This window comes from Symsagittifera roscoffensis, chromosome 3 (assembly GCF_963678635.1).
Source record: "Symsagittifera roscoffensis chromosome 3, txSymRosc1.1, whole genome shotgun sequence".
In the NCBI taxonomy this organism is placed as follows: domain Eukaryota; kingdom Metazoa; phylum Xenacoelomorpha; order Acoela; family Convolutidae; genus Symsagittifera; species Symsagittifera roscoffensis.
The window spans coordinates 50,588,944-50,615,115 of NC_087064.1; the positions used below are offsets into that span (position 1 = coordinate 50,588,944).

The 26,172-nt window shown below is 36.5% G+C and overlaps 52 non-coding genes across 52 annotated transcripts; all 52 read right to left on the reverse strand.

Annotated features, from left to right (window-relative positions):
* Positions 1–161: 161 nt before the first annotated feature.
* On the reverse strand, positions 162–232 carry Trnag-ucc (transfer RNA glycine (anticodon UCC)). Its single transcript has one exon. It is a non-coding gene; the product is annotated as a tRNA-Gly (tRNA).
* Positions 233–551: 319 nt separating this feature from the next.
* Trnag-ucc (transfer RNA glycine (anticodon UCC)) lies at positions 552–622 on the reverse strand. Its single transcript has one exon. It is a non-coding gene; the product is annotated as a tRNA-Gly (tRNA).
* Positions 623–1,261: 639 nt separating this feature from the next.
* Positions 1,262–1,332, reverse strand: Trnag-ucc (transfer RNA glycine (anticodon UCC)). Its single transcript has one exon. It is a non-coding gene; the product is annotated as a tRNA-Gly (tRNA).
* Positions 1,333–1,969: 637 nt separating this feature from the next.
* On the reverse strand, positions 1,970–2,040 carry Trnag-ucc (transfer RNA glycine (anticodon UCC)). Its single transcript has one exon. It is a non-coding gene; the product is annotated as a tRNA-Gly (tRNA).
* Positions 2,041–2,845: 805 nt separating this feature from the next.
* On the reverse strand, positions 2,846–2,916 carry Trnag-gcc (transfer RNA glycine (anticodon GCC)). Its single transcript has one exon. It is a non-coding gene; the product is annotated as a tRNA-Gly (tRNA).
* A 369-nt stretch (positions 2,917–3,285) lies between these two features.
* On the reverse strand, positions 3,286–3,356 carry Trnag-ucc (transfer RNA glycine (anticodon UCC)). The gene has a single exon. It is a non-coding gene; the product is annotated as a tRNA-Gly (tRNA).
* An 877-nt stretch (positions 3,357–4,233) lies between these two features.
* Positions 4,234–4,304, reverse strand: Trnag-acc (transfer RNA glycine (anticodon ACC)). Its single transcript has one exon. It is a non-coding gene; the product is annotated as a tRNA-Gly (tRNA).
* Positions 4,305–5,066: 762 nt separating this feature from the next.
* Trnag-ucc (transfer RNA glycine (anticodon UCC)) lies at positions 5,067–5,137 on the reverse strand. The gene has a single exon. It is a non-coding gene; the product is annotated as a tRNA-Gly (tRNA).
* Positions 5,138–5,456: 319 nt separating this feature from the next.
* Trnag-ucc (transfer RNA glycine (anticodon UCC)) lies at positions 5,457–5,527 on the reverse strand. Its single transcript has one exon. It is a non-coding gene; the product is annotated as a tRNA-Gly (tRNA).
* A 711-nt stretch (positions 5,528–6,238) lies between these two features.
* Trnag-ucc (transfer RNA glycine (anticodon UCC)) lies at positions 6,239–6,309 on the reverse strand. Its single transcript has one exon. It is a non-coding gene; the product is annotated as a tRNA-Gly (tRNA).
* Positions 6,310–6,630: 321 nt separating this feature from the next.
* Positions 6,631–6,701, reverse strand: Trnag-ucc (transfer RNA glycine (anticodon UCC)). The gene has a single exon. It is a non-coding gene; the product is annotated as a tRNA-Gly (tRNA).
* A 322-nt stretch (positions 6,702–7,023) lies between these two features.
* Trnag-ucc (transfer RNA glycine (anticodon UCC)) lies at positions 7,024–7,094 on the reverse strand. The gene has a single exon. It is a non-coding gene; the product is annotated as a tRNA-Gly (tRNA).
* Positions 7,095–7,415: 321 nt separating this feature from the next.
* Positions 7,416–7,486, reverse strand: Trnag-ucc (transfer RNA glycine (anticodon UCC)). The gene has a single exon. It is a non-coding gene; the product is annotated as a tRNA-Gly (tRNA).
* A 318-nt stretch (positions 7,487–7,804) lies between these two features.
* On the reverse strand, positions 7,805–7,875 carry Trnag-ucc (transfer RNA glycine (anticodon UCC)). The gene has a single exon. It is a non-coding gene; the product is annotated as a tRNA-Gly (tRNA).
* A 711-nt stretch (positions 7,876–8,586) lies between these two features.
* Positions 8,587–8,657, reverse strand: Trnag-ucc (transfer RNA glycine (anticodon UCC)). Its single transcript has one exon. It is a non-coding gene; the product is annotated as a tRNA-Gly (tRNA).
* A 321-nt stretch (positions 8,658–8,978) lies between these two features.
* On the reverse strand, positions 8,979–9,049 carry Trnag-ucc (transfer RNA glycine (anticodon UCC)). Its single transcript has one exon. It is a non-coding gene; the product is annotated as a tRNA-Gly (tRNA).
* Positions 9,050–9,371: 322 nt separating this feature from the next.
* Trnag-ucc (transfer RNA glycine (anticodon UCC)) lies at positions 9,372–9,442 on the reverse strand. Its single transcript has one exon. It is a non-coding gene; the product is annotated as a tRNA-Gly (tRNA).
* Positions 9,443–9,763: 321 nt separating this feature from the next.
* On the reverse strand, positions 9,764–9,834 carry Trnag-ucc (transfer RNA glycine (anticodon UCC)). The gene has a single exon. It is a non-coding gene; the product is annotated as a tRNA-Gly (tRNA).
* A 709-nt stretch (positions 9,835–10,543) lies between these two features.
* Positions 10,544–10,614, reverse strand: Trnag-ucc (transfer RNA glycine (anticodon UCC)). Its single transcript has one exon. It is a non-coding gene; the product is annotated as a tRNA-Gly (tRNA).
* A 323-nt stretch (positions 10,615–10,937) lies between these two features.
* On the reverse strand, positions 10,938–11,008 carry Trnag-ucc (transfer RNA glycine (anticodon UCC)). Its single transcript has one exon. It is a non-coding gene; the product is annotated as a tRNA-Gly (tRNA).
* Positions 11,009–11,326: 318 nt separating this feature from the next.
* On the reverse strand, positions 11,327–11,397 carry Trnag-ucc (transfer RNA glycine (anticodon UCC)). The gene has a single exon. It is a non-coding gene; the product is annotated as a tRNA-Gly (tRNA).
* A 318-nt stretch (positions 11,398–11,715) lies between these two features.
* On the reverse strand, positions 11,716–11,786 carry Trnag-ucc (transfer RNA glycine (anticodon UCC)). The gene has a single exon. It is a non-coding gene; the product is annotated as a tRNA-Gly (tRNA).
* Positions 11,787–12,496: 710 nt separating this feature from the next.
* Trnag-ucc (transfer RNA glycine (anticodon UCC)) lies at positions 12,497–12,567 on the reverse strand. The gene has a single exon. It is a non-coding gene; the product is annotated as a tRNA-Gly (tRNA).
* A 714-nt stretch (positions 12,568–13,281) lies between these two features.
* Positions 13,282–13,352, reverse strand: Trnag-ucc (transfer RNA glycine (anticodon UCC)). Its single transcript has one exon. It is a non-coding gene; the product is annotated as a tRNA-Gly (tRNA).
* A 321-nt stretch (positions 13,353–13,673) lies between these two features.
* Positions 13,674–13,744, reverse strand: Trnag-ucc (transfer RNA glycine (anticodon UCC)). Its single transcript has one exon. It is a non-coding gene; the product is annotated as a tRNA-Gly (tRNA).
* A 318-nt stretch (positions 13,745–14,062) lies between these two features.
* Positions 14,063–14,133, reverse strand: Trnag-ucc (transfer RNA glycine (anticodon UCC)). The gene has a single exon. It is a non-coding gene; the product is annotated as a tRNA-Gly (tRNA).
* A 318-nt stretch (positions 14,134–14,451) lies between these two features.
* Positions 14,452–14,522, reverse strand: Trnag-ucc (transfer RNA glycine (anticodon UCC)). The gene has a single exon. It is a non-coding gene; the product is annotated as a tRNA-Gly (tRNA).
* Positions 14,523–15,232: 710 nt separating this feature from the next.
* On the reverse strand, positions 15,233–15,303 carry Trnag-ucc (transfer RNA glycine (anticodon UCC)). The gene has a single exon. It is a non-coding gene; the product is annotated as a tRNA-Gly (tRNA).
* Positions 15,304–15,624: 321 nt separating this feature from the next.
* Trnag-ucc (transfer RNA glycine (anticodon UCC)) lies at positions 15,625–15,695 on the reverse strand. Its single transcript has one exon. It is a non-coding gene; the product is annotated as a tRNA-Gly (tRNA).
* A 710-nt stretch (positions 15,696–16,405) lies between these two features.
* Trnag-ucc (transfer RNA glycine (anticodon UCC)) lies at positions 16,406–16,476 on the reverse strand. Its single transcript has one exon. It is a non-coding gene; the product is annotated as a tRNA-Gly (tRNA).
* Positions 16,477–16,797: 321 nt separating this feature from the next.
* Positions 16,798–16,868, reverse strand: Trnag-ucc (transfer RNA glycine (anticodon UCC)). Its single transcript has one exon. It is a non-coding gene; the product is annotated as a tRNA-Gly (tRNA).
* A 321-nt stretch (positions 16,869–17,189) lies between these two features.
* Trnag-ucc (transfer RNA glycine (anticodon UCC)) lies at positions 17,190–17,260 on the reverse strand. Its single transcript has one exon. It is a non-coding gene; the product is annotated as a tRNA-Gly (tRNA).
* A 321-nt stretch (positions 17,261–17,581) lies between these two features.
* Trnag-ucc (transfer RNA glycine (anticodon UCC)) lies at positions 17,582–17,652 on the reverse strand. The gene has a single exon. It is a non-coding gene; the product is annotated as a tRNA-Gly (tRNA).
* A 321-nt stretch (positions 17,653–17,973) lies between these two features.
* Trnag-ucc (transfer RNA glycine (anticodon UCC)) lies at positions 17,974–18,044 on the reverse strand. The gene has a single exon. It is a non-coding gene; the product is annotated as a tRNA-Gly (tRNA).
* Positions 18,045–18,365: 321 nt separating this feature from the next.
* Positions 18,366–18,436, reverse strand: Trnag-ucc (transfer RNA glycine (anticodon UCC)). The gene has a single exon. It is a non-coding gene; the product is annotated as a tRNA-Gly (tRNA).
* A 322-nt stretch (positions 18,437–18,758) lies between these two features.
* Positions 18,759–18,829, reverse strand: Trnag-ucc (transfer RNA glycine (anticodon UCC)). Its single transcript has one exon. It is a non-coding gene; the product is annotated as a tRNA-Gly (tRNA).
* Positions 18,830–19,150: 321 nt separating this feature from the next.
* On the reverse strand, positions 19,151–19,221 carry Trnag-ucc (transfer RNA glycine (anticodon UCC)). Its single transcript has one exon. It is a non-coding gene; the product is annotated as a tRNA-Gly (tRNA).
* A 321-nt stretch (positions 19,222–19,542) lies between these two features.
* On the reverse strand, positions 19,543–19,613 carry Trnag-ucc (transfer RNA glycine (anticodon UCC)). The gene has a single exon. It is a non-coding gene; the product is annotated as a tRNA-Gly (tRNA).
* Positions 19,614–19,939: 326 nt separating this feature from the next.
* On the reverse strand, positions 19,940–20,010 carry Trnag-ucc (transfer RNA glycine (anticodon UCC)). The gene has a single exon. It is a non-coding gene; the product is annotated as a tRNA-Gly (tRNA).
* Positions 20,011–20,335: 325 nt separating this feature from the next.
* Positions 20,336–20,406, reverse strand: Trnag-ucc (transfer RNA glycine (anticodon UCC)). The gene has a single exon. It is a non-coding gene; the product is annotated as a tRNA-Gly (tRNA).
* A 326-nt stretch (positions 20,407–20,732) lies between these two features.
* On the reverse strand, positions 20,733–20,803 carry Trnag-ucc (transfer RNA glycine (anticodon UCC)). The gene has a single exon. It is a non-coding gene; the product is annotated as a tRNA-Gly (tRNA).
* A 321-nt stretch (positions 20,804–21,124) lies between these two features.
* Trnag-ucc (transfer RNA glycine (anticodon UCC)) lies at positions 21,125–21,195 on the reverse strand. Its single transcript has one exon. It is a non-coding gene; the product is annotated as a tRNA-Gly (tRNA).
* Positions 21,196–21,516: 321 nt separating this feature from the next.
* Positions 21,517–21,587, reverse strand: Trnag-ucc (transfer RNA glycine (anticodon UCC)). The gene has a single exon. It is a non-coding gene; the product is annotated as a tRNA-Gly (tRNA).
* Positions 21,588–21,913: 326 nt separating this feature from the next.
* Trnag-ucc (transfer RNA glycine (anticodon UCC)) lies at positions 21,914–21,984 on the reverse strand. Its single transcript has one exon. It is a non-coding gene; the product is annotated as a tRNA-Gly (tRNA).
* A 321-nt stretch (positions 21,985–22,305) lies between these two features.
* Positions 22,306–22,376, reverse strand: Trnag-ucc (transfer RNA glycine (anticodon UCC)). Its single transcript has one exon. It is a non-coding gene; the product is annotated as a tRNA-Gly (tRNA).
* A 321-nt stretch (positions 22,377–22,697) lies between these two features.
* Positions 22,698–22,768, reverse strand: Trnag-ucc (transfer RNA glycine (anticodon UCC)). The gene has a single exon. It is a non-coding gene; the product is annotated as a tRNA-Gly (tRNA).
* A 1,109-nt stretch (positions 22,769–23,877) lies between these two features.
* Trnag-ucc (transfer RNA glycine (anticodon UCC)) lies at positions 23,878–23,951 on the reverse strand. The gene has a single exon. It is a non-coding gene; the product is annotated as a tRNA-Gly (tRNA).
* Positions 23,952–24,272: 321 nt separating this feature from the next.
* On the reverse strand, positions 24,273–24,343 carry Trnag-ucc (transfer RNA glycine (anticodon UCC)). Its single transcript has one exon. It is a non-coding gene; the product is annotated as a tRNA-Gly (tRNA).
* A 321-nt stretch (positions 24,344–24,664) lies between these two features.
* On the reverse strand, positions 24,665–24,738 carry Trnag-ucc (transfer RNA glycine (anticodon UCC)). The gene has a single exon. It is a non-coding gene; the product is annotated as a tRNA-Gly (tRNA).
* Positions 24,739–25,059: 321 nt separating this feature from the next.
* Trnag-ucc (transfer RNA glycine (anticodon UCC)) lies at positions 25,060–25,130 on the reverse strand. The gene has a single exon. It is a non-coding gene; the product is annotated as a tRNA-Gly (tRNA).
* A 322-nt stretch (positions 25,131–25,452) lies between these two features.
* Trnag-ucc (transfer RNA glycine (anticodon UCC)) lies at positions 25,453–25,523 on the reverse strand. Its single transcript has one exon. It is a non-coding gene; the product is annotated as a tRNA-Gly (tRNA).
* A 321-nt stretch (positions 25,524–25,844) lies between these two features.
* Trnag-ucc (transfer RNA glycine (anticodon UCC)) lies at positions 25,845–25,915 on the reverse strand. The gene has a single exon. It is a non-coding gene; the product is annotated as a tRNA-Gly (tRNA).
* Between the last annotated feature and the right edge of the window lie 257 nt (positions 25,916–26,172).

Below are 26,172 nucleotides of genomic sequence, written 5' to 3' on the forward strand. Positions count from 1 at the left end.
AGTTGTTGTTGTTTCTGGTTTGTTACATCTCAAGGATTTGGGAATTCAAAAAGATACAAAAATTTACTTTTTCTTGAGTATTTTGTCCCTTTTTTGCACACAATAGTAAAGTTCAATCTTTCCCTAAAAACAAATACTTTTTTACCGCCCGTCTGAGTTTATGCATCGTACGGGAATCGAACCCTTGTCAACAGCTTGGAAGGCTGCTATGCTATCACTACATCAACGATGCTGAAAAGGTTTACGATCGAAGAGATCAATTTCAGAACTATCAAACATGGATTTTTCCTTACACATTTTCCGAGTGTCACATCAAGAAAAAACCAAAAATAACTCTTTGGGAAGCGGAGTATTTTTTTCGCTAACCATACTAATTCGTTTCTCATTAATCGAAAGCTGTCGTTTCTGTTTTGTTTTTTCTCAAGGATTTGGGGATTCAAAAAGAGCCAAGAATTTACTATTTCATGAAAATTTTGTCCCTCTAATGCACACAATAGTAATGTTCAATCTTTCCCTGAAATTAAATACTCTTTTACCGGTCGTCTGAATTATGCATCGTACGGGAATCGAACCCATGTCAACAGCTTGGAAGGCTGCTATGCTACCACTACACCAACGATGCTGAGAAGGTTTACGATCGAAGGAATCAATTTCAGAACTTTCAAACATGGATTTTTCCTTACACATTTTCCGAGTGCCATATCAAGAAAAAACCAAAGTAACTCCTAGAGAAGCGGAGTATATTTTTCGCTAACCAGACTAATTTGTTCTAATTAATCAAAATGTGTTGTTGTTTCTGGTTTGTTACATCTCAAGGATTTGGGAATTCAAAAAGAGACAAAAATTTACTTTTTCTTGAGTATTTTGTCCCTTTTTTGCACACAATAGTAATGCTCAATCTTTCCCTGAAATTAAATACTCTTTTACCGGTCGTCACGATGCTGAGAAGGTTAACGATCGAAGAGATCAATTTCAGAACTATCAAACATGGATTTTTCCTTACACATTTTCCGAGTGTCACATCAAGAAAAAACCAAAAATAACTCTTTGGGAAGCGGAGTACTTTTTTCGCTAACCATACTAATTCGTTTCTCATTAATCGAAAGCTGTCGTTTCTGGTTTGTTACATCTCAAGGATTTGGGAATTCAAAAAGAGACACAACTTTACTTTTTCTTGAGTATTTTGTCCCTTTTTTGCACACAATAGTAATGTTCAATATTTCCCTGAAATTAAATACTCTTTTACCGGTCGTCTGAATTATGCATCGTACGGGAATCGAACCCATGTCAACAGCTTGGAAGGCTGCTATGCTACCACTACACCAACGATGCTGAAAAGGTTTACGATCGAAGAGATGAATTTCAGAACTTTCAAACATGGATTTTTCTTTACACATTTTCTAAGTGTCACAGCAAGAAAAAGTCAAAAAAATTCTTTGAGAAGCGGAGTATATTTTTCGCTAACCAGACTAATTTGTTCTAATTAATCAAAAGTTGTTGTTGTTTCTGGTTTGTTACATCTCAAGGATTTGGGAATTCAAAAAGATACAAAAATTTACTTTTTCTTGAGTATTTTGTCCCTTTTTTGCACACAATAGTAATGTTCAATCTTTCCCTGAAATTAAATACTCTTTTACCGGTCGTCACGATGCTGAGAAGGTTAACGATCGAAGAGATCAATTTCAGTACTATCAAACATGGATTTTTCCTTACACATTTTCCGAGTGTCACATCAAGAAAAAACCAAAAATAACTCTTTGGGAAGCGGAGTATTTTTTCGCTAACCAAATTATTCGTTTCTCATTAATCGAAAGCTGTCGTTTCTGGTTTGTTACTTCTCAAGGATTTGGGGATTCAAAAAGAGCCAAGAATGTACGATTTCATGAATATTTTGTCCCTCTAATGCACACAATAGTAATGTTCAATCTTTCCCTGAAATTAAATACTCTTTTACCGGTCTTCTGAATTATGCATCATACGGGAATCGAACCCATGTCAACAGCTTGGAAGGCTGCTATGCTACCACTACACCAACGATGCTGAAAAGGTTTACGATCGAAGAGATGAATTTCAGAAATTTCAAACATGGATTTTTCTTTACACATTTTCTAAGTGTCACAGCAAGAAAAAACCAAAAAAATTCTTTGAGAAGCGGAGTATATTTTTCGCTAACCAGACTAATTTGTTCTAATTAATCAAAAGTTGTTGTTGTTTCTGGTTTGTTACATCTCAAGGATTTGGGAATTCAAAAAGAAACAAAATTTTACTTTTTCTTGAGTATTTTGTCCCTTTTTTGCACACAATAGTAATGTTCAATCTTTCCCTGAAATTAAATACTCTTTTACCGGTCGTCACGATGCTGAGAAGGTTAACGATCGAAGAGATCAAATTCAGAACTATCAAACATGGATTTTTCCTTACACATTTTCCGAGTGTCACATCAAGAAAAAACCAAAAATAACTCTTTGGGAAGCGGAGTATTTTTTTCGCTAACCAGACTAATTCATTTCTCATTAATCGAAAGCTGTCGTTTCTGGTTTGTTACTTCTCAAGGATTTGAGGATTCCAAAAGAGCCAAGAATTTACTATTTCATGAATATTTTGTCCCTCTAATGCACACAATAGTAATGTTCAATCTTTCCCTGAAATTAAATACTCTTTTACCGGTCGTCTGAATTATGCATGGTACGAGAGTGAACCTATGTCAACAGCTCGGAAGGCTGCTATGCTACCGAATTTACTGGAATTTGATATTTCTTGAATATTTTGTCCCCCTAACGCACACAATAATAATTTTCAATCTTTCCCTGAAAAGAAATACTCTTGTACCGGTCGTCTGAGTTTATGCATCGTACGTGAATCGAACCCATGCCAACAGCTTGGCAGGCTGCTATGCTACCACTACACCAACGATGCTGAGAAGGCTAACGATCGAAGAGATCAATTTCAGAACTATCAAACATGGATTTTTCCTTACACATTTTCCGAGTGTCACATCAAGAAAAACCAAAATAATTCTTTGAGAAGCGGAATAAATTTTTCGCTTACCAGAACAATTTGTTCTCATTCATCGAAAGCTGTTGTTGTTTCTGGTTTGTTACTTCTCAAGGTCAATTGGATTTCAAAAAACGACAAGAATTTACAATTTCATGAATATTTTGTCACTCTAACGCACACAATAGTAATGCTCAATCTTTCCCTGAAATTAAATATTCGTTTACCGCCCGTCTGAGTGCTCAATTTTTCCCTAAAATTAAATATTCTTTTACCGCGCGTCTGAGTTTATGCATCGTACGGGAATCGAACCCATTTCAACAGCTTGGAAGGCTGCTATGCTACCACTACACCAACGATGCTGAAAAGGTTTACGATCGAAGAGATGAATTTCAGAACTTTCAAACATGGATTTTTCCTTACACATTTTCTAAGTGTCACAGCAAGAAAAAATCAAAGAAATTCTTTGAGAAGCGGAGTAAAATTTTCGCTAACCAGACCAATTTGTTCTCATTCATCGAAAGCTGTTGTTGTTTCTGGTTTGTTAGTTCTCAAGGTCAATGGGAATTTAAAAAACGACAAGAATTTACTATTTCATGATATTTTTTACCTCTGACGCACACAATAGTAATGCTCAATCTTTCCCTGAAATTAAATATTCTTTTACTGCCCGTCTGAGTTTATGCATCGTACGGGAATCGAACCCAAGTCAACAGCTTGGAAAACTGCTATGCTACCACCACACCAACGATGCTGAGAAGGTTAACGATCGAAGAGATCAATTTCAGAACTATCAAACATGGAATTTTCCTTACACATTTTCCGAGTGTCACATCAAGAAAAAACCAAAAATAACTCTTTGGGAAGCGGAGTATTTTTCTCGCTAACCAGACTAATTCGTTTCTCATTAATCGAAAGCTGTCGTTTCTGGTTTGTTACTTCTCAAGGATTTGGGGATTCAAAAAGAGCCACGAATTTACTATTTCATGAATATTTTGTCCCTCTAATGCACACAATAGTAATGTTCAATCTTTCCTTGAAATTAAATACTCTTTTACCGGTCGTCTGAAATATGCATAGTACGAGAGTGAACCTATGTCAACAGCATAGAAGGCTGCTATGCTACCGAATTTACTGGAATTTGATATTTCTTGAATATTTTGTCCCCCTAACGCACACAATAATAATTTTCAATCTTTCCCTGAAAAGAAATACTCTTGTACCGGTCGTCTGAGTTTATGCATCGTACGTGAATCGAACCCATGCCAACAGCTTGGTAGGCTGCTATGCTACCACTACACCAACGATGCTGAGAAGGCTAACGATCGAAGAGATCAATTTCAGAACTATCAAACATGGGTTTTTCCTTACACATTTTCCGAGTGTCACATCAAGAAAAAACCAAAATAATTCTTTGAGAAGCGGAATAAATTTTTCGCTAACAAGAACAATTTGTTCTCATTCATCGAAAGCTGTTGTTGTTTCTGGTTTGTTACTTCTCAAGGTCAATTGGATTTCAAAAAACGACAAGAGTTTACTATTTCATGAATATTTTGTCACTCTAACGCACACAATAGTAATGCTCAATCTTTCCCTGAAATTAAATATTGTTTTACCGCCCGTCTGAGTGCTCAATTTTTCCCTAAAATTAAATATTCTTTTACCGCCCGTCTGAGTTTATGCATCGTACGGGAATCGAACCCATGTCAACAGCTTGGAAGGATGCTATGGAACCACTACACCAACGATGCTGAGAATGTTTACGATCGAAGATATGAATCTCAGAACTTTCAAACATGGATTTTTCCTTACACATTTTCTAAGTGTCACAGCAAGAAAAAACCAAAACAATTCCTTGAGTAGCGGAGTAAATTTTTTGCTAACCAGACCAATTTGTTCTCATTCATCGAAAGCTGTTGTTGTTTCTGGTTTGTTGGTTCTCAAGGTCAATGGGAATTTAAAAAACGACAAGAATTTACTATTTCATGATATTTTGTCCCTCTAACGCACACAATAGTAATGCTCAATCTTTCCCTGAAATTAAATATTCTTTTACTGCCCGTCTGAGTTTATGCATCGTACGGGAATCGAACCCATGTCAACAGCTTGGAAGGCTGCTATGCTACCACTACACCAACGATGCTGAGAAGGTTTTCGATCGAAGAGATGAATCTCAGAACTTTCAAACTTGGATTTTTCCTGACAAATATTCTGAGTGTCACATCAGAAAAAAACCGAAACTATTCTTTGAGAAGCTGATAGTTTTCTCGCTAACCAGACTCGTTTGTTTCTCATTAATCGAAAGCTGTCGTTTCTGGTTTGTTACTTCTCAAGGACTTTGGGAATTCAAAAAGAGACAAGACTTTACTATTTCATGAGTATTTTGTCCCTGTAACGCACACAATAGTAATGTTCAATCTTTTCCTGAAATTAAATATTCTTTTAACGCCCTTCTGAGTTTATGCATCGTAGAGGAATCGAACCCATGTCAACAGCTTGGAAGGCTGCTATGCTACCACTACACCAACGATGCTGAGAAGGTTTACGATCGAAGAGATGAATTTCAGACTTTTCAAACTTGGATTTTTCCTTACAAATATTCTGAGTGTCACATCAAAAAGAAACCACAACTATTCTTTGAGAAGCGGAGTAGTTTTTTCGCTAATTAGACTAATTTGTTTCTCATTAATTGAAAGCTGTCGTTTCTGGTTTGTTACTTCTCAAGGATTTGGGGATTCAAAAAGAGACAAGAATTCTTTATTTCATGAATATTTTGTCCTTCTAACGCACACAATAGTAATGTTCAATCTTTCCCTGAATTTGAATACTTTTTTACCGGTCGTTTGAGTTTATGCATCGTACTTGAATCGAACCCATGTCATCAGCTTGGAAGGCGGCTATGCTACCACTACACCAACGATTCTGCGAAGGTTGACGATCGAAGAGATGAATGTCAGAACTTTCAAACTTGGATTTTTCCTTACACATTTTCTAAGTGTCACATCAAGAAAAAACCAAAATAATTCTATGAGAAGCGGAGTAAATTTTTCGCTAACCAGACCAATTTGTTCTCATTCATCGAAAGCTGTTGTTTTTTCTGGTTTTTTAAATCTCAATGTCAATGGGAATTTAAAAAACGACAAGAATTTACTATTTAATGATATTTTGTCCCTCTGACGCAAACAATAGAATTGCTCAATCTTTCCCTGAAATTAAATGTTCTTTTACCGCGCGTCTGAGTTTATGCATCGTACGGGAATCGAACCCATGTCAACAGCTTGGAAGGCTGCTATGCTACCACTACACCAACGATGCGGAAAAGGTTTACGATCGAAGAGATGAATTTCAGAACTATGAAACATGGATTTTTCCTTACACATTTTGTAAGTGTCACAGCAAGAAAAAACCAAAGAAATTCTTTGAGAAGCGGAGTAAATTTTTCGCTAACCAGACCAATTTGTTCTCATTCATCGAAAGCTGTTGTTGTTTCTGGTTTGTTAGTTCTCAAGGTCAATGGGAATTTAAAAAACGACAAGAATTTACTATTTCATGATATTTTGTACCTCTGACGCACACAATAGTAATGTTCAATCTTTCCCTGAAATTAAATATTCTTTTACTGCCCGTCTGAGTTTATGCATCGTACGGGAATCGAACCCATGTCAACAGCTTGGAAGGCTGCTATGCTATCACTACATCAACGATGCTGAAAAGGTTTACGATCGAAGAGATGATTTTCAGAACTTTCAAACAAGGATTTTTCCTTACACATTTTCTGAATGTTACATCAAGAAAAAACCAAAATAATTCTTTGAGAAGCGGAATAATTTTTTCGCTAACCAGACTAATTTGTTCTCATTAATCGAAAGCTGTTGTTGTTTCTGGTTTGTTACTTCTCAAGGTCAATGGGAATTCAAAAAACGACAAGAATTTACTATTTCATGAATATTTTGTCCCTCTAACACACACAATAGTAAAGTTCAATCTTTCCCTGAAAACAAATACTCTTTTACCGCCCGTCTGAGTTTATGCATCGTACGGGAATCGAACCCATGTCAACAGCTTGGAAGGCTGCTATGCTATCACTACATCAACGATGCTGAAAAGGTTTACGATCGAAGAGATGATTTTCAGAACTTTCAAACAAGGATTTTTCCTTACACATTTTCTGAATGTTACATCAAGAAAAAACCAAAAAAATTCTTTGAGAATTTGAGTAAATTTTTCGCTAACCAGACCAATTTGTTCTCATTCATTGAAAGCTGTTGTTGTTTCTGGTTTGTTAGTTCTCAAGGTCAATGGGAATTGAAAAAACGACAAGAATTTACTATTTCATGATATTTTGTCCCTCTAACGCACACAATAGTAATGCTCAATCTTTCCCTGAAATTAAATATTCTTTTACTGCCCGTCTGAGTTTATGCATCGTACGGGAATCGAACCCATGTCAACAGCTTGGAAGGCTGCTATGCTACCACAACACCAACGGTGCTGAGTAGGTTTACGATCGAAGAGATGAATCTCAGAACTTTCAAACTTGGATTTTTCCTGACAAATATTCTGAGTGTCACATCAGAAAAAACCAAAACTATTCTTTGAGAAGCTGATAGTTTTTTCGCTAACCAGACTCCTTTGTTTCTCATTAATCGAAAGCTGTTGTTTCTGGTTTGTTACTTCTCAAGGACTTTGGGAATTCAAAAAGAGACAAGAATTTACTGTTTCATGAATATTTTGTCCCTCTAACGCACACAATAGTAATGCTCAACCTTTCCCTGAAATTAAATATTCTTTTACCGCCCGTCTGAATTTATGCATCCTACGTGAATCGAACCCATGTCAACAGCTTGGAAGGCTGCTATGCTACCACTACACCAACGATGCTGAGAAGGTTTACGATCGAAGAGATGAATTTCAGACTTTTCAAACTTGGATTTTTCCTTACAAATATTCTGAGTGTCACATCAAAAAGAAACCACAACTATTCTTTGAGAAGCGGAGTAGTTTTTTCGCTAATTAGACTAATTTGTTTCTCATTAATTGAAAGCTGTCGTTTCTGGTTTGTTACTTCTCAAGGATTTGGGGATTCAAAAAGAGACAAGAATTCTTTATTTCATGAATATTTTGTCCTTCTAACGCACACAATAGTAATGTTCAATCTTTCCCTGAATTTGAATACTTTTTTACCGGTCGTTTGAGTTTATGCATCGTACTTGAATCGAACCCATGTCATCAGCTTGGAAGGCGGCTATGCTACCACTACACCAACGATTCTGCGAAGGTTGACGATCGAAGAGATGAATGTCAGAACTTTCAAACTTGGATTTTTCCTTACACATTTTCTAAGTGTCACATCAAGAAAAAACCAAAATAATTCTATGAGAAGCGGAGTAAATTTTTCGCTAACCAGACCAATTTGTTCTCATTCATCGAAAGCTGTTGTTTTTTCTGGTTTTTTAAATCTCAATGTCAATGGGAATTTAAAAAACGACAAGAATTTACTATTTAATGATATTTTGTCCCTCTGACGCAAACAATAGAATTGCTCAATCTTTCCCTGAAATTAAATGTTCTTTTACCGCGCGTCTGAGTTTATGCATCGTACGGGAATCGAACCCATGTCAACAGCTTGGAAGGCTGCTATGCTACCACTACACCAACGATGCGGAAAAGGTTTACGATCGAAGAGATGAATTTCAGAACTATGAAACATGGATTTTTCCTTACACATTTTGTAAGTGTCACAGCAAGAAAAAACCAAAGAAATTCTTTGAGAAGCGGAGTAAATTTTTCGCTAACCAGACCAATTTGTTCTCATTCATCGAAAGCTGTTGTTGTTTCTGGTTTGTTAGTTCTCAAGGTCAATGGGAATTTAAAAAACGACAAGAATTTACTATTTCATGATATTTTGTACCTCTGACGCACACAATAGTAATGTTCAATCTTTCCCTGAAATTAAATATTCTTTTACTGCCCGTCTGAGTTTATGCATCGTACGGGAATCGAACCCATGTCAACAGCTTGGAAGGCTGCTATGCTATCACTACATCAACGATGCTGAAAAGGTTTACGATCGAAGAGATGATTTTCAGAACTTTCAAACAAGGATTTTTCCTTACACATTTTCTGAATGTTACATCAAGAAAAAACCAAAATAATTCTTTGAGAAGCGGAATAATTTTTTCGCTAACCAGACTAATTTGTTCTCATTAATCGAAAGCTGTTGTTGTTTCTGGTTTGTTACTTCTCAAGGTCAATGGGAATTCAAAAAACGACAAGAATTTACTATTTCATGAATATTTTGTCCCTCTAACACACACAATAGTAAAGTTCAATCTTTCCCTGAAAACAAATACTCTTTTACCGCCCGTCTGAGTTTATGCATCGTACGGGAATCGAACCCATGTCAACAGCTTGGAAGGCTGCTATGCTATCACTACATCAACGATGCTGAAAAGGTTTACGATCGAAGAGATGATTTTCAGAACTTTCAAACAAGGATTTTTCCTTACACATTTTCTGAATGTTACATCAAGAAAAAACCAAAAAAATTCTTTGAGAATTTGAGTAAATTTTTCGCTAACCAGACCAATTTGTTCTCATTCATTGAAAGCTGTTGTTGTTTCTGGTTTGTTAGTTCTCAAGGTCAATGGGAATTGAAAAAACGACAAGAATTTACTATTTCATGATATTTTGTCCCTCTAACGCACACAATAGTAATGCTCAATCTTTCCCTGAAATTAAATATTCTTTTACTGCCCGTCTGAGTTTATGCATCGTACGGGAATCGAACCCATGTCAACAGCTTGGAAGGCTGCTATGCTACCACAACACCAACGGTGCTGAGTAGGTTTACGATCGAAGAGATGAATCTCAGAACTTTCAAACTTGGATTTTTCCTGACAAATATTCTGAGTGTCACATCAGAAAAAACCAAAACTATTCTTTGAGAAGCTGATAGTTTTTTCGCTAACCAGACTCCTTTGTTTCTCATTAATCGAAAGCTGTTGTTTCTGGTTTGTTACTTCTCAAGGACTTTGGGAATTCAAAAAGAGACAAGAATTTACTGTTTCATGAATATTTTGTCCCTCTAACGCACACAATAGTAATGCTCAACCTTTCCCTGAAATTAAATATTCTTTTACCGCCCGTCTGAGTTTATGCATCCTACGTGAATCGAACCCATGTGAACAGCTTGGAAGGCTGCTATGATACCACTACACCAACGATGCTGAAAAGGTTTACGATCGAAGAGATGAATTTCAGAACTTTCAAACATGGATTTTTCTTTACACATTTTCTAAGTGTCACAGCAAAAAAAACCAAAAAAATTCTTTGAGAAGCGGAGTAAATTTTTCGCTAACCAGACCAATTTGTTCTCATTCATCGAAAGCTGTTGTTGTTTCTGGTGTGTTAGTTCTCAAGGTCAATGGGAATTTAAAAAACGACAAGAATTTACTATTTCAGGGTATTTTGTCCCTCTAACGCACACAATAGTAATGCTCAATCTTTCCCTGAAATTAAATATTCTTTTACCGCCCGTCTGAGTTTATGCATCGTACGGGAATCGAACCCATGTCAACAGCTTGGAAGGCTGCTACGCTACCACTACACCAACGATGCTGAGAAGAGAAGGTTTACGATCGAAGAGATGAATCTCAGGACTTTCAAACTGGGATTTTTCCTGCCAAATATTCTGAGTGTCACATCAGAAAAAACCAAAACTATTCTTTGAGAAGCTGATAGTTTTTTTGCTAACCAGACTCCTTTGTTTCTCATTAATCGAAAGCTGTCGTTTCTGGTTTGTTACTTCTCAAGGACTTTGGGATTTCAAAAAGAGACAAGAATTTACTATTTCATGAGTATTTTGTCCCCCTAACGCACACCATAGTAATGTTCAATCTTTCCCTGAAATTAAATATTCTTTTACCGCCCTTCTGAGTTTATGCATCGTACGTGAATCGAACCCATGTCAGCAGCTTGGAAGACTGCTATGCTACCACTACACCAACGATGCTGAAAAGGTTTATCATCGAAGAGATGAATTTCAGAACTTTCAATCATGGATTTTTCCTTACACATTTTCTAAGTGTCACAGCAAGAAAATACCAAAAAAATTCTGTGAGAAGCGGAGTAAATTTTTCGCTAACCAGACCAATTTGTTCTCATTAATCGAAAGCTGTCGTTTCTGGTTTGTTACTTCTAAAGGTCAATGGGAATTTAAAAAACGACAAGAATTTAATATTTCATGATCTTTTGTCCCTCTAACGCACACAATAGTAATGCTCAATCTTTCCCTGAAATTAAATATTCTTTTACTGCCCGTCTGAGTTTATGCATCGTACGGTAATCGAACCCTTGTCAACAGCTTGGAAGGCTGCTATGCTACCACTACACCAACGATGCTGCGAAGGTTTACGATCGAAGAGATGAATCTCAGAACTTTCAAACTTGGATTTTTCCTGACAAATATTCTGAGTGTCACATCAGAAAAAACCGAAACTATTCTTTGAGAAGCTGATAGTTTTTTCGCTAACCAGACTCGTTTGTTTCTCAATAATCGAAAGCTGCCGTTTCTGGTTTGTTACTTCTCAAGGACTTTGGGAATTCAAAAAGAGACAAGACTTTTATATTTCATGAGTATTTTGTCCCTGTAACGCACACAATAGTAATGTTCAATCTTTCCCTGAAATTAAATATTCTTTTACCGCCCTTCTGAGTTTATGCATCGTATGGGAATCGAACCCATGTCAACATCTTGGAAGGCTGCTATGCTACCACTACACCAACGATGCTGAGAAGGTTTACGATCGAAGAGATGAATTTCAGACTTTTCAAACTTGGATTTTTCCTTACAAATATTCTGAGTGTCACATCAGAAAAAACCAAAACTATTCTTTGAGAAGCTGATAGTTTTTTCGCTAACCAGACTCCTTTGTTTCTCATTAATCGAAAGCTGTTGTTTCTGGTTTGTTACTTCTCAAGGACTTTGGGAATTCAAAAAGAGACAAGAATTTACTGTTTCATGAATATTTTGTCCTTCTAACGCACACAATAGTAATGTTCAATCTTTCCCTGAAATTGAATACTTGTTTACCGGTTGTTTGAGTTTATGCATCGTACTTGAATCGAACCCATGTCATCAGCTTGGAAGGCGGCTATGCTACCACTACACCAACGATGCTGCGAAGGTTGACGATCGAAGAGATGAACGTCAGAACTTTCAAACTTGGATTTTTCCTTACACATTTTCTAAGTGTCACATCAAGAAAAAACCAAAACAATTCTATGAGAAGCGGAGTAAATTTTTCGCTAACCAGACCAATTTGTTCTCATTCATCGAAAGCTGTTGTTGTTTCTGGTTTTTTAAATCTCAAGGTCAATGGGAATTTAAAAAACGACAAGAATTTACTATTTCATGATATTTTGTCCCTCTGACGCACACAATATTATTGCTCTATCTTTCCCTGAAATTAAATGTTCTTTTACCGCGCGTCTGAGTTTATGCATCGTACGGGAATCGAACCCATGTCAACAGCTTGGAAGGCTGCTATGCTACCACTACACCAACGATGCTGAAAAGGTTTACGATCGAAGAGATGAATTTCAGAACTTTCAAACATGGATTTTTCCTTACACATTTTCTAAGTGTCACAGCAAGAAAAAACCAAAGAAATTCTTTGAGAAGCGGAGTAAATTTTTCGCTAACCAGACCAATTTGTTCTCATTCATCGAAAGCTGTTGTTGTTTCTGGTTTGTTAGTTCTCAAGGTCAATGGGAATTTAAAAAACGACAAGAATTTACTGTTTCATGAATATTTTGTCCTTCTAACGCACACAATAGTAATGTTCAATCTTTCCCTGAAATTGAATACTTGTTTACCGGTTGTTTGAGTTTATGCATCGTACTTGAATCGAACCCATGTCATCAGCTTGGAAGGCGGCTATGCTACCACTACACCAACGATGCTGCGAAGGTTGACGATCGAAGAGATGAACGTCAGAACTTTCAAACTTGGATTTTTCCTTACACATTTTCTAAGTGTCACATCAAGAAAAAACCAAAACAATTCTATGAGAAGCGGAGTAAATTTTTCGCTAACCAGACCAATTTGTTCTCATTCATCGAAAGCTGTTGTTGTTTCTGGTTTTTTAAATCTCAAGGTCAATGGGAATTTAAAAAACGACAAGAATTTACTATTTCATGATATTTTGTCCCTCTAACGCACACAATATTATTGCTCTATCTTTCCCTGAAATTAAATGTTCTTTTACCGCGCGTCTAAGTTTATGCATCGTACGGGAATCGAACCCATGTCAACAGCTTGGAAGGCTGCTATGCTACCACTACACCAACGATGCTGAAAAGGTTTACGATCGAAGAGATGAATTTCAGAACTTTCAAACATGGATTTTTCCTTACACATTTTCTAAGTGTCACAGCAAGAAAAAACCAAAGAAATTCTTTGAGAAGCGGAGTAAATTTTTCGCTAACCAGACCAATTTGTTCTCATTCATCGAAAGCTGTTGTTGTTTCTGGTTTGTTAGTTCTCAAGGTCAATGGGAATTTAAAAAACGACAAGAATTTACTATTTCATGATATTTTGTACCTCTGACGCACACAATAGTAATGCTCAATATTTCCCTGAAATTAAATATTCGTTTACTGCCCGTCTGAGTTTATGCATCGTACGGGAATCGAACCCATGTCAACAGCTTGGAAGGCTGCTATGCTACCACTACACCAACGATGCTGAGAAGGTTTACGATCGAAGAGATGAATTTCAGAACTTTCAATCATGGATTTTTCCTTACACATTTTCTAAGTGTCACAGCAAGAAAATACCAAAAAAATTCTGTGAGAAGCGGAGTAAATTTTTCGCTAACCAGACCAATTTGTTCTCATTAATCGAAAGCTGTCGTTTCTGGTTTGTTACTTCTAAAGGTCAATGGGAATTTAAAAAACGACAAGAATTTAATATTTCATGATATTTTGTCCCTCTAACGCACACAATAGTAATGCTCAATCTTTCCCTGAAATTAAATATTCTTTTACTGCCCGTCTGAGTTTATGCATCGTACGGTAATCGAACCCTTGTCAACAGCTTGGAAGGCTGCTATGCTACCACTACACCAACGATGCTGCGAAGGTTTACGATCGAAGAGATGAATCTCAGAACTTTCAAACTTGGATTTTTCCTGACAAATATTCTGAGTGTCACATCAGAAAAAACCGAAACTATTCTTTGAGAAGCTGATAGTTTTTTCGCTAACCAGACTCGTTTGTTTCTCAATAATCGAAAGCTGCCGTTTCTGGTTTGTTACTTCTCAAGGACTTTGGGAATTCAAAAAGAGACAAGACTTTTATATTTCATGAGTATTTTGTCCCTGTAACGCACACAATAGTAATGTTCAATCTTTCCCTGAAATTAAATATTCTTTTACCGCCCTTCTGAGTTTATGCATCGTATGGGAATCGAACCCATGTCAACATCTTGGAAGGCTGCTATGCTACCACTACACCAACGATGCTGAGAAGGTTTACGATCGAAGAGATGAATTTCAGACTTTTCAAACTTGAATTTTTCCTTACAAATATTCTGAGTGTCACATCAGAAAAAACCAAAACTATTCTTTGAGAAGCTGATAGTTTTTTCGCTAACCAGACTCCTTTGTTTCTCATTAATCGAAAGCTGTTGTTTCTGGTTTGTTACTTCTCAAGGACTTTGGGAATTCAAAAAGAGACAAGAATTTACTGTTTCATGAATATTTTGTCCTTCTAACGCACACAATAGTAATGTTCAATCTTTCCCTGAAATTGAATACTTGTTTACCGGTTGTTTGAGTTTATGCATCGTACTTGAATCGAACCCATGTCATCAGCTTGGAAGGCGGCTATGCTACCACTACACCAACGATGCTGCGAAGGTTGACGATCGAAGAGATGAACGTCAGAACTTTCAAACTTGGATTTTTCCTTACACATTTTCTAAGTGTCACATCAAGAAAAAACCAAAACAATTCTATGAGAAGCGGAGTAAATTTTTCGATAACCAGACCAATTTGTTCTCATTCATCGAAAGCTGTTGTTGTTTCTGGTTTTTTAAATCTCAAGGTCAATGGGAATTTAAAAAACGACAAGAATTTACTATTTCATGATATTTTGTCCCTCTGACGCACACAATATTATTGCTCTATCTTTCCCTGAGATTAAATGTTCTTTTACCGCGCGTCTGAGTTTATGCATCGTACGGGAATCGAACCCATGTCAACAGCTTGGAAGGCTGCTATGCTACCACTACACCAACGATGCTGAAAAGGTTTACGATCGAAGAGATGAATTTCAGAACTTTCAAACATGGATTTTTCCTTACACATTTTCTAAGTGTCACAGCAAGAAAAAACCAAAGAAATTCTTTGAGAAGCGGAGTAAATTTTTCGCTAACCAGACCAATTTGTTCTCATTCATCGAAAGCTGTTGTTGTTTCTGGTTTGTTAGTTCTCAAGGTCAATGGGAATTTAAAAAACGACAAGAATTTACTATTTCATGATATTTTGTACCTCTGACGCACACAATAGTAATGCTCAATATTTCCCTGAAATTAAATATTCGTTTACTGCCCGTCTGAGTTTATGCATCGTACGGGAATCGAACCCATGTCAACAGCTTGGAAGGCTGCTATGCTACCACTACACCAACGATGCTGAGAAGGTTTACGATCGAAGAGATGAATTTCAGACTTTTCAAACTTGGATTTTTCCTTACAAATATTCTGAGTGTCACATCAGAAAAAACCAAAACTATTCTTTGAGAAGCTGATAGTTTTTTCGCTAACCAGACTCCTTTGTTTCTCATTAATCGAAAGCTGTTGTTTCTGGTTTGTTACTTCTCAAGGACTTTGGGAATTCAAAAAGAGACAAGAATTTACTGTTTCATGAATATTTTGTCCTTCTAACGCACACAATAGTAATGTTCAATCTTTCCCTGAAATTGAATACTTGTTTACCGGTTGTTTGAGTTTATGCATCGTACTTGAATCGAACCCATGTCATCAGCTTGGAAGGCGGCTATGCTACCACTACACCAACGATGCTGCGAAGGTTGACGATCGAAGAGATGAACGTCAGAACTTTCAAACTTGGATTTTTCCTTACACATTTTCTAAGTGTCACATCAAGAAAAAACCAAAACAATTCTATGAGAAGCGGAGTAAATTTTTCGCTAACCAGACCAATTTGTTCTCATTCATCGAAAGCTGTTGTTGTTTCTGGTTTTTTAAATCTCAAGGTCAATGGGAATTTAAAAAACGACAAGAATTTACTATTTCATGATATTTTGTCCCTCTGACGCAAACAATATTATTGCTCTATCTTTCCCTGAAATTAAATGTTCTTTTACCGCGCGTCTGAGTTTATGCATCGTACGGGAATCGAACCCATGTCAACAGCTTGGAAGGCTGCTATGCTACCACTACACCAACGATGCTGAAAAGGTTTACGATCGAAGAGATGAATTTCAGAACTTTCAAACATGGATTTTTCCTTACACATTTTCTAAGTGTCACAGCAAGAAAAAACCAAAGAAATTCTTTGAGAAGCGGAGTAAATTTTTCGCTAACCAGACCAATTTGTTCTCATTCATCGAAAGCTGTTGTTGTTTCTGGTTTGTTAGTTCTCAAGGTCAATGGGAATTTAAAAAACGACAAGAATTTACTATTTCATGATATTTTGTACCTCTGACGCACACAATAGTAATGCTCAATATTTCCCTGAAATTAAATGTTCTTTTACCGCGCGTCTGAGTTTATGCATCGTACGGGAATCGAACCCATGTCAACAGCTTGGAAGGCTGCTATGCTACCACTACACCAACGATGCTGAAAAGGTTTACGATCGAAGAGATGAATTTCAGAACTTTCAAACATGGATTTTTCCTTACACATTTTCTAAGTGTCACAGCAAGAAAAAACCAAAGAAATTCTTTGAGAAGCGGAGTAAATTTTTCGCTAACCAGACCAATTTGTTCTCATTCATCGAAAGCTGTTGTTGTTTCTGGTTTGTTAGTTCTCAAGGTCAATGGGAATTTAAAAAACGACAAGAATTTACTATTTCATGATATTTTGTACCTCTGACGCACACAATAGTAATGCTCAATATTTCCCTGAAATTAAATGTTCTTTTACCGCGCGTCTGAGTTTATGCATCGTACGGGAATCGAACCCATGTCAACAGCTTGGAAGGCTGCTATGCTACCACTACACCAACGATGCTGAAAATGGTTACGATCGAAGAGATGAATTTCAGAACTTTCAAACATGGATTTTTCCTTACACATTTTCTAAGTGTCACAGCAAGAAAAAACCAAAGAAATTCTTTGAGAAGCGGAGTAAATTTTTCGCTAACCAGACCAATTTGTTCTCATTCATCGAAAGCTGTTGTTGTTTCTGGTTTGTTAGTTCTCAAGGTCAATGGGAATTTAAAAAACGACAAGAATTTACTATTTCATGATATTTTGTACCTCTGACGCACACAATAGTAATGCTCAATATTTCCCTGAAATTAAATATTCGTTTACTGCCCGTCTGAGTTTATGCATCGTACGGGAATCGAACCCATGTCAACAGCTTGGAAGGCTGCTATGCTACCACTACACCAACGATGCTGAAAATGGTTACGATCGAAGAGATGAATTTCAGAACTTTCAAACATGGATTTTTCCTTACACATTTTCTGAATGTTACATCAAGAAAAAACCAAAATAATTCTTTGAGAAGCGGAATAAATTTTTCGCTAACCAGACTAATTTGTTCTCATTAATCGAAAGCTGTTGTTGTTTCTGGTTTGTTACTTCTCAAGGTCAATGGGAATTTAAAAAACGACAAAAATTTACTATTTCATGATATTTTGTCCCTCTGACGCACACAATAGTATTGCTCAATCTTTCCCTGAAATTAAATGTTCTTTTACCGCGCGTCTGAGTTTATGCATCGTACGGGAATCGAACCCATGTAAACAGCTTGGAAGGCTGCTATGCTACCACTACACCAACGATGCTGAAAAGGTTTACGATCGAAGAGATGAATTTCAGAACTTTCAAACATGGATTTTTCCTTACACATTTTCTAAGTGTCACAGCAAGAAAAAACTATAGAAATTCTTTGAGAAGCGGAGTAAATTTTTCGCTAACCAGACCAATTTGTTCTCATTCATCGAAAGCTGTTGTTGTTTCTGGTTTGTTAGTTCTCAAGGTCAATGGGAATTTAAAAAACGACAAGAATTTACTATTTCATGATATTTTGTACCTCTGACGCACACAATAGTAATGCTCAATCTTTCCCTGAAATTAAATATTCTTTTACTGCCCGTCTGAGTTTATGCATCGCACGGCAATCGAACCCATGTCAACAGCTTGGAAGGCTGCTATGCTACCACTACACCAACGATGCTGAAAATGTTTACGATCGAAGAGATGAATTTCAGAACTTTCAAACATGGATTTTTCCTTACACATTTTCTGAATATTACATCAAGAAAAAACCAAAATAATTCTTTGAGAAGCGGAATAAATTTTTCGCTAACCAGACTAATTTGTTCTCATTAATCGAAAGCTGTTGTTGTTTCTGGTTTGTTACTTCTCAAGGTCAATGGGAATTCAAAAAACGACAAGAATTTACTATTTCATGAATATTTTGTCCCTCTAACACACACAATAGTAAAGTTCAATCTTTCCCTGAAAACAAATTCTCTTTTACCGCCCGTCTGAGTTTATGCATCGTACGGGAATCGAACCCATGTCAACAGCTTGGAAGGCTGCTATGCTACCACTACAACAACGATGCGGAAAAGGTTTACGATCGAAGAGATGAATTTCAGAACTTTCAAACATGGATTTTTCCTTACACATTTTCTAAGTGTCACAGCAAGAAAAAACCAAAGAAATTATTTGAGAAGCGGAGTAAATTTTTCGCTAACTAGACCAATTTGTTCTCATTCATCGAAAGTTGTTGTTGTTTCTGGTTTGTTAGTTCTCAAGGTCAATGGGAATTTAAAAAACGACAAGAATTTACTATTTCATGATATTTTGTTCCTCTGACGCACACAATAGTATTGCTCAATCTTTCCCTGAAATTAAATGTTCTTTTACCGCGCGTCTGAGTCTATGCATCGTACGGGAATCGAACCCATGTCAACAGCTTGGAAGGCTGCTATGCTACCACTACACCAACGATGCGGAAAAGGTTAACGATCGAAGAGATGAATTTCAGAACTTTCAAACATGGATTTTTCCTTACACATTTTCTAAGTGTCACAGCAAGAAAAAACCAAAGAAATTCTTTGAGAAGCGGAGTAAATTTTTCGCTAACCAGACCAATTTGTTCTCATTCATCGAAAGCTGTTGTTGTTTCTGGTTTGTTAGTTCTCAAGGTCAATGGGAATTTAAAAAACGACAAGAATTTACTACTTCATGATATTTTGAACCTCTGACGCACACAATAGTAATGCTCAATCTTTCCCTGAAATTAAATATTCTTTTACTGCCCGTCTGAGTTTATGCATCGTACGGGAATCGAACCCATGTCAACAGCTTGGAAGGCTGCTATGCTACCACTATACCAACGATGCTGAAAATGTTTACGATCGAAGAGATGAATTTCAGAACTTTCAAACATGGATTTTTCCTTACACATTTTCTGAATGTTACTTACATCAAGAAAAAACCAAAATAATTCATTGAGAAGCGGAATAAATTTTTCGCTAACCAGACTAATTTGTTCTCATTAATCGAAAGCTGTTGTTGTTTCTGGTTTGTTACTTCTCAAGGTCAATGGGAATTCAAAAAACGACAAGAATTTACTATTTCATGAATATTTTGTCCCTCTAACACACACAATAGTAAAGTTCAATCTTTCCCTGAAAACAAATACTCTTTTACCGCCTGTCTGAGTTTATGCATCGTACGGGAATCGAACCCATGTCAACAGCTTGGATGGCTGCTATGCTACCACTACACCAACGATGCTGCAAATGTTTACGATCGAAGAGATGAATTTCAGAACTTTCAAACATGGATTTTTCCTTACACATTTTCTGAATGTTACTTACATCAAGAAAAAACCAAAATAATTCATTGAGAAGCGGAGTAAATTTTTCGCTAACCAGACCAATTTGTTCTCATTCATCGAAAGCTGTTGTTGTTTCTGGTTTGTTAGTTCTCAAGGTCAATGGGAATTTAAAAAACGACAAGAATTTACTACTTCATGATATTTTGAACCTCTGACGCACACAATAGTAATGCTCAATCTTTCCCTGAAATTAAATATTCTTTTACTGCCCGTCTGAGTTTATGCATCGTACGGGAATCGAACCCATGTCAACAGCTTGGAAGGCTGCTATGCTACCACTATACCAACGATGCTGAAAATGTTTACGATCGAAGAGATGAATTTCAGAACTTTCAAACATGGATTTTTCCTTACACATTTTCTGAATGTTACTTACATCAAGAAAAAACCAAAATAATTCATTGAGAAGCGGAATAAATTTTTCGCTAACCAGACTAATTTGTTCTCATTAATCGAAAGCTGTTGTTGTTTCTGGTTTGTTACTTCTCAAGGTCAATGGGAATTCAAAAAACGACAAGAATTTACTATTTCATGAATATTTTGTCCCTCTAACACACACAATAGTAAAGTTCAATCTTTCCCTGAAAACAAATACTCTTTTACCGCCTGTCTGAGTTTATGCATCGTACGGGAATCGAACCCATGTCAACAGCTTGGATGGCTGCTATGCTACCACTACACCAACGATGCTGAAAATGTTTACGATCGAAGAGATGAATTTCAGAACTTTCAAACATGGATTTTTCCTTACACATTTTCTGAATGTTACATCAAGAAAAAACCAAAATAATTCTTTGAGAAGCGGAATAAATTTTTCGCTAACCAGACTAATTTGTTCTCATTAATCGAAAGCTGTTGTTGTTTCTGGTTTGTTACTTCTCAAGGTCAATGGGAATTTAAAAAACGACAAGAATTTACTATTTCATGATATTTTGTCCCTCTGACGCACACAATAGTATTGCTCAATCTTTCCCTGAAATTAAATGTTCTTTTACCGCGCGTCTGAGTTTATGCATCGTACGGGAATCGAACCCATGTCAACAGCTTGGAAGGCTGCTATGCTACCACTACACCAACGATGCTGAAAAGGTTTACGATCGAAGAGATGAATTTCAGAACTTTCAAACATGGATTTTTCCTTACACATTTTCTAAGTGTCACAGCAAGAAAAAACCATAGAAATTCTTTGAGAAGCGGAGTAAATTTTTCGCTAACCAGACCAATTTGTTCTCATTCATCGAAAGCTGTTGTTGTTTCTGGTTTGTTAGTTCTCAAGGTCAATGGGAATTTAAAAAACGACAAGAATTTACTATTTCATGATATTTTGAACCTCTGACGCACACAATAGTAATGCTCAATCTTTCCCTGAAATTAAATATTCTTTTACTGCCCGTCTGAGTTTATGCATCGGACGGGAATCGAACCCATGTCAACAGCTTGGAAGGCTGCTATGCTACCACTATACCAGCGATGCTGAAAATGTTTACGATCGAAGAGATGAATTTCAGAACTTTCAAACATGGATTTTTCCTTACACATTTTCTGAATGTTACTTACATCAAGAAAAAACCAAAATAATTCATTGAGAAGCGGAATAAATTTTTCGCTAACCAGACTAATTTGTTCTCATTAATCGAAAGCTGTTGTTGTTTCTGGTTTGTTACTTCTCAAGGTCAATGGGAATTCAAAAAACGACAAGAATTTACTATTTCATGAATATTTTGTCCCTCTAACACACACAACAGTAAAGTTCAATCTTTCCCTGAAAACAAATACTCTTTTACCGCCCGTCTGAGTTTATGCATCGTACGGGAATCGAACCCATGTCAACAGCTTGGATGGCTGCTATGCTACCACTACACCAACGATGCTGAAAATGTTTATGATCGAAGAGATGAATTTCAGAACTTTCAAACATGGATTTTTCCTTACACATTTTCTGAATGTTACATCAAGAAAAAACCAAAATAATTCTTTGAGAAGCGGAATAAATTTTTCGCTAACCAGACTAATTTGTTCTCATTAATCGAAAGCTGTTGTTGTTTCTGGTTTGTTACTTCTCAAGGTCAATGGGAATTTAAAAAACGACAAGAATTTACTATTTCATGATATTTTGTCCCTCTGACGCACACAATAGTATTGCTCAATCTTTCCCTGAAATTAAATGTTCTTTTACCGCGCGTCTGAGTTTATGCATCGTACGGGAATCGAACCCATGTCAACAGCTTGGAAGGCTGCTATGCTACCACTACACCAACGATGCTGAAAAGATTTACGATCGAAGAGATGAATTTCAGAACTTTCAAACATGGATTTTTCCTTACACATTTTCTAAGTGTCACAGCAAGAAAAAACCATAGAAATTTTTTGAGAAGCGGAGTAATATTTTCGCTAACCAGACCAATTTGTTCTTATTCATCGAAAGCTGTTGTTGTTTCTGGTTTGTTAGTTCTCAAGGTCAATGGGAATTTAAAAAACGACAAGAATTTACTATTTCATGATATTTTGAACCTCTGACGCACACAATAGTAATGCTCAATCTTTCCCTGAAATTAAATATTCTTTTACTGCCCGTCTGAGTTTATGCATCGTACGGGAATCGAACCCATGTCAACAGCTTGGAAGGCTGCTATGCTACCACTATACCAACGATGCTGAAAATGTTTACGATCGAAGAGATGAATTTCAGAACTTTCAAACATAGATTTTTCCTTACACAATTTCTGAATGTTACTTACATCAAGAAAAAACCAAAATAATTCATTGAGAAGCGGAATAAATTTTTCGCTAACCAGACTAATTTGTTCTCATTAATCGAAAGCTGTTGTTGTTTCTGGTTTGTTACTTCTCAAGGTCAATGGGAATTCAAAAAACGACAAGAATTTACTATTTCATGAATATTTTGTCCCTCTAACACACACAATAGTAAAGTTCAATCTTTCCCTGAAAACAAATATTCTTTTACCGCCCGAGTTTATGCATGGTACGGGAATCGAACCCATGTCAACAGCTTGGAAGGCTGCTAGGCTACCACTATACCAACGATGCTGAAAATGTTTACGATCGAAGAGATGAATTTCAGAACTTTCAAACATGGATTTTTGCTTACACATTTTCTGAATGTTACTTACATCAAGAAAAAACAAAAATAATTCTTTGAGAAGCGGAATAAATTTTTCGCTAACCAGACTAATTTGTTCTCATTAATCGAAAGCTGTTGTTGTTTCTGGTTTGTTACTTCTCAAGGTCAATAGGAATTCAAAAAATGACAAGAATTTACTATTTCATGAATATTTTGTCCCTCTAACACACACAATAGTAAAGTTCAATCTTTCCCTGAAAACAAATACTCTTTTACCGCCCCTGAGTTTACGCATCGTACGGGAATCGAACCCATGTCAACAGCTTGGATGCCTGCTATGCTACCACTACACCAACGATGCTGAAAATGTTTACGATCGAAGAGATGAATTTCAGAATTTTCAAACATGGATTTTTCCTTACACATTTTCTGAATGTTACATCAAGAAAAAACCAAAATAATTCTTTGAGAAGCGGAATAAATTTTTCGCTAACCAGACTAATTTGTTCTCATTAATCGAAAGCTGTTGTGGTTTCTGGTTTGTTACTTCTCAAGGTCAATGGGAATTTTAAAAACGACAAGAATTTACTATTTCATGATATTTTGTCCCTCTGACGCACACAATAGTATTGCTCAATCTTTCCCTGAAATTAAATGTTCTTTTACCGCGCGTCTGAGTTTATGCATCGTACGGGAATCGAACACATGTCAACAACAGCTTGGAAGGCTGCTATGCTACCACTACACCAACGATGCTGAAAAGGTTTACGATCGAAGAGATGAATTTCAGAACTTTCAAACATGGATTTTTCCGTACACATTTTCTAAGTGTCACAGCAAGAAAAAACCATAGAAATTCTTTGAGAAGCGGAGTAAATTTTTCGCTCACCAGACCAATTTGTTCTCATTCATCGAAAGCTGTTGTTGTTTCTGGTTTGTTAGTTCTCAAGGTCAATGGGAATTTAAAAAACGACAAGAATTTACTATTTCATGATATTTTGTACCTCTGTCGCACACAATAGTAATGCTCAATCTTTCCCTGAAATTAAATATTCTTTTACTGCCCGTCTGAGTTTATGCATCGTACGGGAATCGAACCCATGTCAACAGCTTGGAAGGCTGCTATGCTACCACTACACCAACGATGCTGAAAATGTTTACGATCGAAGAGATGAATTTCAGAACTTTCAAACATGGATTTTTCCTTACACATTTTCTGAATGTTACATCAAGAAAAAACCAAAATAATTCTTTGAGAAGCGGAATAAATTTTTGGCTAACCAGACTAATTTGTTCTCATTAATCGAAAACTGTTGTTGTTTCTGGTTTGTTACTTCTCAAGGTCAATGGGAATTTTAAAAACGACAAGAATTTACTGTTTCATGATATTTTGTCCCTCTGACGCACACAATAGTATTGCTCAATCTTTCCCTGAAATTAAATGTTCTTTTACCGCGCGTCTGAGTTTATGCATCGTACGGGAATCGAACACATGTCAACAACAGCTTGGAAGGCTGCTATGCTACCACTACACCAACGATGCTGAAAAGGTTTACGATCGAAGAGATGAATTTCAGAACTTTCAAACATGGATTTTTCCTTACACATTTTCTAAGTGTCACAGCAAGAAAAAACCATAGAAATTCTTTGAGAAGCGGAGTAAATTTTTCGCTCACCAGACCAATTTGTTCTCATTCATCGAAAGCTGTTGTTGTTTCTGGTTTGTTAGTTCTCAAGGTCAATGGGAATTTAAAAAACGACAAGAATTTACTATTTCATGATATTTTGTACCTCTGACGCACACAATAGTAATGCTCAATCTTTCCCTGAAATTAAATATTCTTTTACTGCCCGTCTGAGTTTATGCATCGTACGGGAATCGAACCCATGTCAACAGCTTGGAAGGCTGCTATGCTACCACTACACCAACGATGCTGAAAATGTTTACGATCGAAGAGATGAATTTCAGAACTTTCAAACATGGATTTTTCCTTACACATTTTTTGAATGTTACATCAAGAAAAAACCAAATTAGTTCTTTGAGAAGCGGAGTAAATTTTTCGCTAACCAGACTAATTTGTTCTCATTAATCGAAAGCTGTTGTTGTTTCTGGTTTGTTACTTCTCAAGGTCAATGCGAATTCAAAAAACGACAAGAATTTACTATTTCATGAATATTTTGTCCCTCTAACACACACAATAGTAAAGTTCAATCTTTCCCTGAAAACAAATACTCTTTTACCGCCCGTCTGAGTTTATGCATCGTACGGGAATCGAACCCATGTCAGCAGCTTGGAAGGCTGCTATGCTACCAATACACCAACGATGCGGAAAAGGTTTACGATCGAAGAGATGAATTTCAGAACTTTCAAACATGGATTTTTCCTTACACATTTTCTAAGTGTCACAGCAAGAAAAAACCAAAGAAATTATTTGAGAAGCGGAGTAAATTTTTCGCTAACCAGACCAATTTGTTCTCATTCATCGAAAGTTGTTGTTGTTTCTGGTTTGTTAGTTCTCAAGGTCAATGGGAATTTAAAAAACGACAAGAATTTACTATTTCATGATATTTTGTCCCTCTGACGCACACAATAGTATTGCTCAAGCTTTCCCTGAAATTAAATGTTCTTTTACCGCGCGTCTGAGTTTATGCATCGTACGTGAATCGAACCCATGTCAACAGCTTGGAAGGCTGCTATGCTACCACTACACCAACGATGCGGAAAAGGTTTACGATCGAGGAGATGAATTTCAGAACTTTCAAACATGGATTTTTCCTTACACATTTTCTAAGTGTCACAGCAAGAAAAAACCAAAGAAATTCTTTGAGAAGCGGAGTAAATTTTTCGCTAACCAGACCAATTTGTTCTCATTCATCGAAAGCTGTTGTTGTTTCTGGTTTGTTAGTTCTCAAGGTCAATGGGAATTTAAAAAACGACAAGAATTTACTATTTCATGATATTTTGAACCTCTGACGC